The 13,735-nt window shown below is 40.2% G+C and overlaps 1 long non-coding RNA gene and 1 pseudogene across 2 annotated transcripts; one reads left to right on the top strand and one right to left on the bottom strand.

The window, feature by feature from the left end:
- LOC143656424 (isoleucine--tRNA ligase, mitochondrial-like) overlaps positions 1–5,506 on the bottom strand; it is a 21,298-nt pseudogene extending 15,792 nt beyond the window's left edge.
- LOC143660766 (uncharacterized) lies at positions 5,505–13,735 on the top strand. Of its 2 annotated transcripts, XR_013164242.1 has the most exons (5): positions 5,505–5,668; positions 6,234–6,464; positions 7,029–7,194; positions 11,789–11,933; positions 13,148–13,735. It is a non-coding gene; the product is annotated as an uncharacterized LOC143660766 (long non-coding RNA). The 2 variants fall into 2 exon arrangements; XR_013164241.1 differs by lacking the exon at positions 5,505–5,668 and having other exon boundaries at positions 6,203–6,464.

The following is a 13,735-nucleotide window of genomic DNA, read 5'->3' as shown; positions in this document are numbered from 1 at the left end:
CACCATAGCAACAGTGAAAGTCCTCTCTCAACCTGATGAATGGGTTTGTTGGGCCTCTAAAAGGAACATTTCTGCTGAAAAGAATTAGTCATCCATAGAAAGATTTTAATCCAGTGCTGAATTGTTTATAAAATACTCAGTTATCTATCGTATTATAAGTAGTGAAATTCAGTATACACTGCCATTTTCTTTATCTAGTCATTGTTGTGAACTTACGTATATTAGTGAAATGAATTTTCAGCTTTCATATTGTTTCCTTAGCATTCATAAATGTGTCAAGAGATTTTTTTCCTCTCATGTGAAAATAACAAATTTGGTTAAGTTTCTTCTTTCTAATCCAACCAAAAAAGCTAGCTATCCTAGAAAGGTTGGTGCTATGGCTAAAAGGGAAGAATGAGATTGTTCTTCTCATCTCTTAATGAAAACACAACTCTCCCAGTCTCTTTCAAAGCCCCATTTTTTTTCACGTGATGTACCCCAACATCAGTCAGTTGTTTACCAAGATGACTTTACTTTATATCACTCTAAATATTGTGCTAAAGATTTATAAAGTATAGAATATTCTCTGCTCAGTCACATTTTTTAAGGTTAGCAAATTCAGTGGCCATATTCTAAACAAGTCCATTAGGAAGATGTATATATACTCAAACACACTCACACTCTTTTTCCAGTAACAGGAAATAGTTTTTTATAACTCTGTGATCTTCTGCCTCCACCATCCAGTCTTCCACTCATTAGCTAAATCTCAGATTTCTTTTGAATACTGTCAATAATACAACTAAACTCCCAGTCAGCAGGTTCTTGCTCAGAAAGCTAGTAACACCAGAGTGAGGTACGACTTTCCACCAACAACATCTGCACATCAGGCACAGAGTGTATCTGAAGACTCAGCTATATGCTTCCAACAATGAGGGCATTTTTCTTTGGTAGCTGGCATGACAGTTACTTTATATGAAAACTCCTCACGAATAACCACTTAAATTCATCAGGAATGCTCCTTCAAGCTTAATTACATCTGCAGTTATCTCTAGCGGTTCCTGAGTAAGTAAAGTTGTCTGAGAAGCCATTATTAATTCATTCAGCTGAGAGGTGCTGGAAGTCTCCTCAGTTTGTAGCATCTCTATTATCTCAATGAGCAGTCCAGGCTCTATTACAATGATAACATTGTACTCTGCTGCATTTTTGCCAGGGATGCTTCCAAGAAATGAATCTCTCATTGCAGATGCACTCTCCACTGCTTCCTCCAATCCGGGCTTCTTCCAGCTAGAACTTGTATTAATCTACCCAATTCGAAAACCACTCTTAGGTTCTTTAGCATAAGGCATGTGCTGGAAAACCTCTTCAGCCAAATGAGGGAGAACGGAAGTAAAAGAATGAATTATTACATTCAAAACTTCAGCTAATGCACTCTGACAAGAGAGTTGTTTGGGATCATTCTCATGATTGCAATAAAGCCTGTCTTTGATTATGCTGAATTAAAAGTTGGAGAGTTCTCTGGTGTAAAACACTGTAATAGTTGAATAACTCTTCCAAAATCCTATTGTTTATGTGACTCAGTAATCTTACTTGCAGTAAGTGTAGCATATACTGGTCTATGACATACATATCTTTGACAGGAATCGAAGCTGTTTTGGAACTGAAACCAGTTACACTTCCCAAAAGAAAGCAGAGTGTATTCCTAAGCATATTTTCACTTCAGTGAAGACACCAGTCTCAGCTACTCACCAGCAAGGGACATCAGCCCCATAGGGAGGCTCTCTGCTTTGGTTTTATCCTCCATTAATGACAACATCAGAATTAACCACATTTCCAAGAGAGTTGGACATCTTTTCTCCCTTTTCTCCAAGAGTAAATCCATGGAAAACCACGACATTAAAAGGTGCTTTATTTCTTGATGCCACAATTGCTAACAAAGAAGACTGAAACGAACCCCAAAGCTGGTCTTTTCCCTCCAAGTACAGACCTGCTTTTTGGTCAAGACTGGAAGAACATAAGACCATGAAGTTCTACTGTCAAACCAGATGTCCAAAATATCCTGACCTGGGGCATATCCCATGGCCTGAGATAAAACTTCTTTTAGAAGAAGCTGCGTAGGGGGAAGAGTCTGCCAAATATCACCCATGTTCTACAGTTGAATAATATGCTCAATGATTTTGGCTGTTGATCCAAGAATTCATCTTTTGTCTTATGATGAAAAACAGGAATTGGAACACCCCAAACTCTTTGCCTTGTTGTACACCAATACAGTCACCTGTCCATCATTTCAATCATGGCATTCTGTGCTGATCCGGGAATAAATTTCACCTTTTTAACAATTCTGCGGATGTCATCTTAATATCCACGATATTTGCTGGCACGAAGAACCACTGGTTTCTTAGGCCTCTAGTCATAGGGATAGCTGTGTACAAATGTTTTCACTTCCAACACATTCTTTGCAGCTTCAAGCATCTTCATAACCACATCTGCTTCCTCTTAAAGGACAGCTTTATTCTGAAGTTCAGAGCCTGCATCATCTGGGCAAATTCTATCTTCATCCACTTAACAATCCATTGATGGCTTGTGTTGAGATTACATTGTAATCTTCCACACCATGAGCTGGGGCTGTGTGAACCAATCCTGTTCCTTTTGTCATGGTCACATGATTTGCAGGTAACAGCGAGGAGACTTTGTCAAGAATTCACTGGATGAGCACAAGTACCATTTTGTAAATCTACACCTGAAATGTTAAAACAATTTCAAATATTGTTTCCAAAATAGAAGCAACAAATGTTACTTTATGGGCAGTCAGATGTCACCAGAATTCATTTAACAAATAACAAACAGCCTGATTGGCTGGAATTGTCCAAGGCTGCGCAGTCCAGACTACACAACTAACCTGAGAGGAACCGTCAATAAGAAATGCCAACGTAGGAGGGGGTTTCAAGAGAGGGAATTTTAAGTATATTGAACAACTGATGTGCTCAGGGTTATATTCAAGTTCTGCTTTACCCAATGCAGACCTTGATGAGAGAGACCAAAATCCAGGTTTATCAGCTTAATAAACCAAGCCCTTATACATTTGATAGAAAATTCTCAACTCTTTGGCCTCATGTTTTCTATCAAATTTATAGTAGCAATTATTCCAATCTGCCATTACTCCCCCATGAATAAATGCTGCTTTCTGTTTCTCAACAGCTGCTTCAGTACATGATCTGGCTCTCTCTCTAATTTCCGCAGCTGAAAACTCTGAACTTTTTCACCAAGTTCTGATAATACTTTTACTTCATGGGGATTTTTAGAACTTTAGTCATGACAAAGAGAAATCCCAACCTGGTGCAAACTGTATTTTGGAAATTTATATCATATGCTGTCGGTTGGCTATGATTTTTAAAAGCTTATTTAATGCATGTTCAACATTGGGGTCACCATTTGCCTAAGGAAGTCCACCATGAAGACAAAATTCACTCTTTACTTTTATTTGTCTTTGCCATGGATAAAGTTCTAAAAATGCACATTTCTTTTGCTTTTATGCGAAGCAACTTGTTCCTACAAAGAGCTGGAAGAGGATGTGGAAGAGTGGAGTTTTCTTGCAGGTCTGAAGTCTCAGACTATTTGTAGTGAAGGATTAATTGTTTTTATTTACGATCCGTGACAGAAAGATGTTTTTGGAAATACAAAACCCATACTTGGGTGATGCAGCAAAGTCAGATTGCCACAAAGATGTCTAAATGCTTACTCTCAGTTTTTGCCCTTATCTTGTTGTTGACCAGAAACAGACAATTCATGATTGACAGGGCACTTGGACCTCCCTTTGAGTGTCACTGAAGCAAGCAGTCTCAAGGAATATCTTGGGAGTGGGATACAGATAGATTCAAATGGTGACTTCCCTGGGAGTCAATTTTCCTCGACGTCTTTGGCATTTTGCAGTTGTGCCCTCCATTCACATGTGAGTACTTAGATTTCTAGCAGCTTCCATACCTTGGTTCTTCAAAACTGGCCTCTATGACAATGGCATAAGGGTTGCAAATTATGAGTCAGCACAGCAAGAGCAAATATGGGTTTAAGTTCTGGAGTGGAGCTTCCTGGGCCTCTGCGCATGAGCTCTGTGCCCATGCATACTTTGTGAAATTGAAACTACTGGGACAGAAAATGGATAATCTAAAATAAAAAGAAAAATCAAAACCAAGGGATGGGTAAAGAGTGTGTTTCCCTTCTCTGTATACCACAAAATCTTAGGCATTTTTATTTCTGATGATTCAGAAATTAATAAATGGTCTAGTTATCCATTTTTCCTAATTCCCAAGTCCCTCAGGCTCTCAGACATGTGGCCTCAGTCAAAAGATATCAGAAAAAACTGCTGTTCGCTTTAAAGAAAGATTCAAAGCTTTCTGAGCATGAGTTTTCCTATCTGTTAATGGATTTAACAATGTTAAACACCTTTAAGGGGTATGGAAATATTAAATGAACTAGTGCATGTAGAGCTCCTAATACAGAGCCAGGAATAATACAGGAGTGCAATTAATGTCTTAGAAGACATTAATCTTAGAAGAGTCAGCAGGTATCTATTTGTACATGTATGTAGTTACCTTTATATTGGGGGTTCCTAAATTCAGAACTTTTATATTCACCTTCAGAAAAAAATTATTTTCTTGATTCCTCTTCCCTTCCTGTTTTCACACAAAAAGAAGAGGAATTTTGGTATATGTTTGTTTCTGTGGGTTTAGTTAACAGGTACAAGTTTTTTAGTAAACCCTGCCAAGGAAGTGGTCTTTTCCTCACAGGTTGCATTCAGGGAAATTTTTGTTTGAAAAATCATCTCTGTGGGCCTTGAAAGAGATAAAGGAGAAGTCATGGGCCCAAAGGGTGACCGGGATCAGTGAGGTGAGGGAGGGAGGGATACTTTGAGGAGAGGTGGAGCCAGCTTTGGCAGGCCACTGGATGCCTCCCACCTAAACCTTAGGCCTTTGTAGTTCCAAATAAGGTCAACTTTGACTCATTTCAATCTCCCTCCCCAGGCAGAGACGAGCTTCAGTCCCTGCCAGCTTATTTGTTGATTTGGAAATAGTCTTTGACTGTCAGACACAACTATGTCTGAAATCAAGATCAGGGCCTAAGAGTCTTTGGTGAACAAAATGGCAATAAATGCTGAAAACCCCTCTCCATACCTTGAAAGGCTTACCTGGAGGGAGAGATTGTTTTCATGGTTGAGGTTTATCTTTTCAGGTGTTTTGTAGAAGCTTAAAGAGTCAGTCAGTGGATATGAGTCATCTGGCTGTGGTAAGATTAGACATTCTTAAAACATGATCTAGGACTCCAGTGTTTGTAGCAGAGAGAAGGGAAGGGAAGCCGCCTTCCAAGGCCTTTATTTCCCGGCTCCTTCCCCCACCTTGGTGGCCTCATTTTCCTTCTTAAATTTTGGAGAGTTACAGAGAGAGCCACCTGTGTTCTAATCTTTTCCTCCTTTTTATGGTCGTCCTCCTTTATTTTACTTTCCTCTTCTTTTCTTTTCTTGTCTCACCAAAGCCATGGCAAGTAGTTGTTATATCAGTTGAATATGTAAGAAATCGCAACTGGAAAATTATGTGTGTGTGTGTTTAAAAATAGTGGATTACTGTTGAAAGAGAAAGTGGAAGAGGAGAGACAGAAGTGAAGTGAGGGAAAGACTAGGAAAGAAGGGACTAACAGGAAGGTAAATGGGTGAGGGGGGACTGGGGACTGGGAACTTGCAGAGGAGGTGACCTCTCTTCAATGGTTGAAAGAGGAGGCGTATTTGTTTATTTAAAAGACTAATTGGGGACACACTTTGGTAAACTGAGCTTTTCCATTTGCTGGTGTCATAACTAAAGAAAACGAGGGCCACTGCAGCTGCTGTTTCTGGAAAAGGCAATTGTTACAATCATAATTTCAGTATTTCAGGTACTGAAAAATTGAAAGCCTGCCAGAGCCCAGCTTCTGCTCATTTGAAATTGCTAAATAGCTCAGAGCCCTGCGAAGCTGACTTCACGCGTTCTCTAGGCCTCAGTGCCCTCCAGATGAGTGTTAAGTTTCGGTGAGAACTGTGTTTTCCCTTGTCCATTCACAGTTTCTTTTGGTCTGCCTTCCTGAAGCAGAGTTATACGAATCTTAATTAAAAATGAAAATGAGCAGTTACATTATGCCCTTCCCTTTTCAGAACTCTTTTTTTTTTTTTTTTTTTTTTTAACAGAGGTTGTATGGTTCTGTTTAACTGCCAAATGCCATTCTGTCTCTCTCAGGGCCTAGAAGTTAAAGGACTGGAGACAGAAGTCAATTTACCTCCTGGACATTATTATTTTTACTTTGAGGACACCTAGTGGCAGTTTACTGACCATGTTCTTCAAACGCAAACTGAAAGAAACTTCAGGATGAAGTGTGGCTGGAAGCACCGCTACTTTTCTGGACACATTCTCAATTCCGTCTCAGAGAGGATTGGGTTTAAGCCTGAGGACAAAACTGCTAAACCCTGGGTGAGAAACAGGTCCTCCCCATATCCTGCCAAGTCCCAACTCCCACCTTTCCTTGCTATCAGACAAAATTCTCTTGTCCTAATTGTTTCACAAGTAGTTTTTAATGAGTTCATTGTTGACACAAACAGACGTCTTATAAAAGACTGCATGAATGGCTTCTGGTCAACTCATTACCTAGTTAACAGATATTGACAGCCTGCTTTGGTGAGCTCTTTTGAGGAGATAGGAAAGATAGCACAAAGGTCTGGGTGGCAGGCACATTTTTTTTATTGCCTTTGGGCTTGAGTTTTATTGGGTGGCATCTTGGTTAGTGGAAAGAGAGCAAGAAGTCTTCAAATCCTGGCCTGCCCTGCTCCTTCTCAGTTTTGTCAATTAATTTAACCTTTCTGACTCCCCCCGCTTCATCTGTAAAATGGAAATGATTGTTCTTACTTCATAAGGTGGTTGTGCAGATTACATGAAAACTCACATAGTGCCTAGTATCTGGTGGACACTAAATAATTGAAGCCTTCCTGTCTGTTCCTTTCACTTCATCCTATACCATGGACATGGTCTTTGCTGTAGGTTTTTTCTGAACTCACGGCTCCACAGAATTCTGCAAATGCCACTCTGATCATCCCCATCAGGAGTCCTGGGAGCTAAACACTTCTCACAACGTTGGCTGTCATTTGTCATCAGATCTATCGTCTTGCCCTGGATCCCTCCTACAATCCTGTCCTAAGAGATGAAGGTAAGCCACATAAAATGAACTCTGTGTAGGGAGAGTTTGATAGTACACCATTCACCAGCAAAACTGGCCATTTTAGCAATTAATAAGCCTCCCTGACAGTCATGGGTTCAAGAAGAGGCATTATGGCCAGCTGTTGCCAGGGAAGTTGTTGATGTTTTTGTTTTGTTTTGTTTTTTGTTTTTGCATTTGGCAGAACTTTAGGCAATATGGTTTCTAAAATCATCACTACATTGAACACAGAGTCCAAAGCATCTTAATTTGAACTCCTAGGAGCCACATAACCTAGTCTCTACCCACTTTTCCAGTTTCATCTTGGGCCACTCTTGGCCTTGCTTACTGCATTCCTACCCATTCATTTAAATTTATGTACAAATACACATGCACATCTATTTGCACTGACTGAGCTCTTTTCTGTCTTGTGACATTTGGACACAAGTTTTCCTCTTCTTGGACCCTCCATTCTCCTACTCTTCTTCAGGCTGACTCCTTCCTACTCATTCTTTAGGATTCAGCTTAATGTTGCTTCTGGAGGAGTTCTTTCCTGACTCTCATCTAAATTTGGTCTCTGACCTTATTTTCTCTCCTTATACTTCTCCTTTATAGCACTTATCACAATTTCTAACTATGTGTTTGTGTTTTTAGTTGTTTATTATCTGTGCCCCCACAAGAATTTTATACTCCATGAGAACAGAGGCATACCTGCATTGTTTGTTTATTTTTTGTGCCTAGCAAAATGCCTGGTACAGGGAGGGCACTTGATATTGAATGAATGAAGCCCTTCTGATGATAAAAATCTATGGTTCTATGACTCATTTCCACATAGTAACATGCCATATATTAGCCTTGACAAAGATTTTATTTTATTCATCAAACTTCTGGGGGGAATTCCCTTTGCCTCAGAGATTATTTTTAGTCACTGATAGTTTCAAATCAGCAAAAATTGGTTCTTAAGTAAGATTTCTAAAAAGAATTGTATGCTTCTTGCAGATCTTTTGTGCAAACTTAGCCCAAATACCGTTGCAAATTCCCATCACAACAGATATTTCTGTTGAAATGAAAAGATTTTTTTCAAGCCCTTATTTTGTGGGTTGAGAAGTAATCCAAAAATCCATGTCTGTTCTTTAGATTCTTGTTGGTGAATAATGTTTAATTCGATAGACTTTTCTCTTTCCATGTGACTAAGCTTTACTTACAGGCAAACTATTTAAGGGAGGTAATAAGAATAGTTTTCATAAGCACTAGTGAATTAATGAAGTTTACTGAGGATTAGAATTTCTCATTCTTCTAACATATTTGACTGAGTCATTGTCTTGGCAGTTGCAAAGCTCCCAGGTGACTGGAATTTCCAGAAGAACATATTGTTATTTGTTATATGTATGGTTTGCCAAGTTGGTTTTGCATTGAATTTCCTACTTATTATTGCTTCTTGTAAATTAGAAATTGCTATTGATTCAGCTTCATAATTTTCAATTTGATTTTTTTGTAAGAACTGTTTCATTAACCCTACAGTACAAACAGCAGCATATTTAGACCACCAATATACGCAGTTTACAATTTTTCAAAAACTAGACTTTAAGACTTGTACCTATCCTAATTAAAAAATGAGTGGTCTTGGTTTGAGTTTCCAGAAAGCAGCCTGAAACAAGGACTGGTGCAAGTAGTTTATTTGGGACGGTAGTTCAGGAGTGAAAGCCTGGATAGAGCCAGGGAAGGAAGGAGTAAAATCTAATATGAGGATGTGTTATTGAGGCTCTGCTGAGCCTTCAGGGATCTAGATTTCCTAGGCACCTCTTGAGAATCCTTGAGACAGCCTACAACCCTCTGGGTAACCTCCTCACTATCTTCACATTTCTTGCACTTCTTAATCCTGTGCATGACTCCATCTTATTGAGGGTTGGCCCCAGGTGCTTTAGGGCACGTCTGGGCTGCTGGGTTAGAGTGAGTGAAGGTGGTAGGGCAGCCACTGCCTTCCTAGTGCTGTCCTCACCCTCTTAGCTTATGCGAACGCAAATTTTGACTCAAATATCACGTTTCAAGAAGGCCTTTCCACAGATCTCTTGAGGTGGAAGTAGTCTCTCCTCTTTCTTGAACCCTTGTAGTCCTTTGTGATGGCTTATCAGTGGTAGTATCGAATCCATCTTTCAGATAGTTGGCTATTTTATTTAACTCTCATTTCTGTGCTGTTTCTATTCCCTGGATTGCCTTTCCCACTTGGATAATTCCTTAACTGCTTTACCAAGAACTCTCTAACTCCCACTCATCTTTTAGGCTCCAGCTTTGGTGACCCTGCAGGTGCCCTCTCCCCACCCCGTATCATCCTCGCACCCCCACTTCACTTCATTCCTGACCCTGTTGTGATATTTACTACACCGACGTGTAAATTTAGGTTATTTCTCCCCACCAGACTATGCTCCTCAAGGTTCATAGCCAGGTCTTCATTAGCATTCAGCACCGTTGCCTTAACAGTAGTCCATGGTCAATAAAATTAATGTTTCATTTCCACAACCAGACATCAGACCCCTCAAGGTTAGAGATTCCATCTAGCTCAACTCTATTTAACAGCGTCTAATGTAATGTCCTGTATAGGACATGCTTTAAAAATATTTGGGGGAGGAATGTGAAGGGAAAACCCCTAAAATCTCTGCTGGTCTCTGTAAGAAAACAGGGCTGTAAAGTAAGTATGACTCAAGTTGCTAGGTGTCTGAGATAGTATTTCTTTCATACATTTAAAATAAAAATAGTGACTCATTGTTTAAACAAATGTGAGAAATGAGAAAACATGTAGCTCATGTGCCAGATGAGTCAAACTAGATTCAGCCCTGAAAACCCATCTAGTCCCTGTCTGTCTGAGATTTCCTTCATGTCTGTGCAGGCGCCAGGTGTCTCCATGTGTGATTTGGTCGAGCTCAGAGCGTCACCTTGAGTATTACCAGATGGAGGTTTTTAAAGTGAATGTATAGGTTGTTGTCACATAAACCTCTGATAAGGAAGTCAAAGACACCTGTTAAATGGCCAGCACCCCTCCCTCATCTACCCCCACCTCCTTTTCTTTGTGTGCCAGTCTACAACTTATGGGAGATGGTAAGTCTATTGAAAAAGCCTGGTCAGATCTTCAACCTAGAAACCAGGAACAAGCAGCTTCAGATGCTAAGCAAGGCAGGAATCTCAGCGACAGGAACCCCTCCCCTTGGAGGTGGGTAAAAACCACACTCAGTGTAGATTGGTCTCTCTTCTTTGGGTGCAAAGTGGCATGAGCAAGCTGCCGTCTATCCACCCTGAGAGATCAGTCAGGACAGGATTCTCTCCCTATTGTTCTGGACTCTGTGCTGTGTAGGTGGCAAGAAGATGACTTGCCCTTCTGGGCACTATTCTGTGCAAGTCATAAAGGGATCATTTGCTGAAAGTTTCTGTCATGCCCTGAGCCTGTGTTCCTACAATGCACTGGTGTAGCAACTGACTTCAAAATTTCCATAATATGTATTTCATTTTCCTTTTTCTATATCTGCAGCTCAATTGCAGAGGGATCTGAAATGCTCTTACAATAAAAAACATATGTGTTTATTAGTGTAAAAAGTAATGTATAGAGATTCTTAGAGCCAAAAAGGGTAAAAACTATCACTCTTAAATTTCAACCTATTCTCACTCTTTTCCCTTCAAAATCTGAGTGATTTACTCTTACTTACGTTTGGCCTCTTTTGTCATAGAAGCAATTGCATGTGTTGGAGAGGTACCTGGAATTCTTTTGGGGTGGGGTGGGGATACAACTTTATAGTCTTTGATAGAGTTGAGGCTTCTAAAGCAATCCCCAAGAGAAGTAAAACGTGGCATTCATTTTACATGAAGTTGTAACTGACTGAGTTATATATTTGATAGTGAAGGAGCGTTCTGATCTTAAGAGCTTTAGTTGTCTGAGGATGATGGAGGCAAGACTGTAGAAGTGAGATGAGGGCTTTTCTCTTAAGTTTTGCTCAGTAATAATTCAAGTGAACAAAATCTCCACCTCAAAAGGCAAATTTGTTTGGGAGGATTACATATTGATATGTGCGTGCGCATGAATGCAGGTATTGTGGAGTATGCTGCTAGGATTATAACTCTTCTTCATCTTAATGTAAATTTCTGCAAATGCACACACATACATATATAAATATATTAGTTTTTTATCTAGATGAATTTAGTCATTTTGAAAACAACACTATTTAGGCAGGAGTACTTTGTGGGGTCGGAAAGAGAAAATTTTGGCTTTTGTAAAGTGTTAAGCCACTTCAGAAAGCTTAAGGGAACATGGAAGACAGTAATTGGTCATTAAGATGTGTTAGAATCCCAGCTGCACCACTGATTGTGGTTTGGGGTAAGTTGTGTAATCTTCTAGGCCTGAGTTTCTCGTGTGTGAGATGTGAATAGTAATAGTACAATCTTACAGTACTGTTTTTGTCAACTAAATGAGATTAATATGTCTAAAATGCCTAGGATAGTTCCTGGCATATGATAACATAAGCCCTCAAGGAATATTCTCCTCTGTCCTACTTTTTATCCCCCCTTTTCTTCTTCCTCCTCCTCCTCTTCTTCCTTCTCCTCCTCCTTAGCCCCCTGGCAGGAGAAAGACAAAAAAGCTACCAGGAGAGGAAACATGAGAAACATCAGAAGAAGTCAGGCAGATACGAGAGAGAATTTCTCTGAGCCCTGGTCTTGCTCTTGAATCTCCAGGTTGGGCCTGTCCATTATCCTCTGTCCCGGCACAGGTAAGTCTGTAGGGACCATAGATTTCTCCACTCTGGGGCTCTTGGCCTCAAGTAAGCGCTGAGTCCTTGGTGAGCTTCAGGACTGAGGTTTTCTGGAGGTATTTCCCATCACACTAGGGTTGAAAGGCGCTGGTGAGAACCTCTGATGCACCTGGTTTTCTAGAATCCCCCAGTGTGCTTAGACAAAGGAAATACCCTTCTGGTTGTTTGCAACACTGGCTGGTTGCACTACAGAACATGGGTGTGGCGCGAGAGGCTGGGTTCAGGTCCCATTTGTTCCTGAAGTAACTATTTGCACATGATTGGTGTTTGCCTTCCTTTCCAGACCCTATACCTTTCCGCTCCAGCCAAAATAAATGTTGAGCACTCACTAAGTGCCAAGCATTCTTCTAAGTGCATTCTGTTTATTATCACCTTTCACTCTCACTATCACCCTCTAAGAAGTACTATCCTTATCTCTAGTCAAACAAATGTAGAGAAGTGGCAGTCAGGATTAAACCAGGCAGGTCTGCCTCCAGTGCCCATCTGTAAACACTGGGCTTCTCAGAGCGCCCCCTGCTGGACTCAGCTCTCTCAGACCCTCCCATTCTGTGCTTACTATCTGTATCTGTTTATTTATTTCTCTCCTCTGCCAGACTCTTCTTGTTGCCCATCCCTAGCCCTTTGTACAACTCCTGGTACAAAGGAGGTGCTCCATAGAATTTGTGGAATGAATGAATGGTGTATTGGATATGATCTGGGTATTTTAGGGTATGCGTATGTGGACATATCCAATTATATATGGTTCTTAAAAACCTAGAGTTTTACAATCAACCTCTTAGTCTCTATTTATGGAAAAAAGACTAATAATTCCCTGGTGGTAGCTTGCTTTTCTAAGGAAGGGAAGAAATCAACAGAACAGTAGCATTATGACTGCTGTCATATTTTTGGTATCACTTTTGTTTGGCTGGCACTAGGTGGAGCCAAGGAGCCTTGCATGCAGAGAAGCTCAAAAGAAATATGAACTAGTCTTACCAACCCCCAGGTTATGCTCACAATAATCTTAAATATTGTTATTTTTTTAAAGATGTGCAAACTGGTGCATTATTTGAGCTCGTTATTTAATTACATTCATTGTCCAATGCATTTTTTTTTGCCCCACTGGTTAGCTCACTATTTTTAATATAGAAAGGTCTTATACTTTTTTCCTGTTTTCCAATACTTTCAATATTTAGGTGAAGGCTCTATTTGGGAATTAAGGCCCAATACCCTAGACCTTTGTCAGGACTTCCCCATTGTTCGGTACAAGGTGGTTGCAGGCACCAACGAGACGGCCCGTTGTGGAATAAAACACGCACACCTGGAAGAGCAATGGACAGTTTTTCACGAGGCATTTTTGGTAGGTCAAAAACAATGAATGCCAGTAACTGCACTTGGCTCCTGCCTACAGTTCTGGCTCTCCCTTTGAGTTGGGCTAGTGACCTTGGTAAATCACCTATCCTCTTAGGGCCTCACTTTTTCATCTATAAATGGCAACTTTAAAGACTAATTTCTATTTTAGTTTTTCATAATTCTGTCCCTGAACTTCCCTGATCTGTGTCATCACTGGTTCTTCACGTCCTTGCCTAGCACATGTTCTTGACTTTTATTAGATGTTGGTTAATTAAGGACTCCCGGAAACGAGAACTATGCCCTCTACAATAGGCCCAAGTCCATTGTTACTTTCCTAGCAAAAGTTCTTTACAGGGTATAGAGCCACTGTTAAGCCTATTTAGTCCAATTACATGACTACAATAATAGAAATTCATGTTTCATTATAGTAT

Source organism: Tamandua tetradactyla, chromosome 2 (assembly GCF_023851605.1).
Source record: "Tamandua tetradactyla isolate mTamTet1 chromosome 2, mTamTet1.pri, whole genome shotgun sequence".
Classification (NCBI taxonomy): Eukaryota; Metazoa; Chordata; class Mammalia; order Pilosa; family Myrmecophagidae; genus Tamandua; species Tamandua tetradactyla.
The sequence above is the reverse complement of the archived record's forward strand: the minus strand, read 5'-3'. Positions and strand labels throughout refer to the sequence as shown.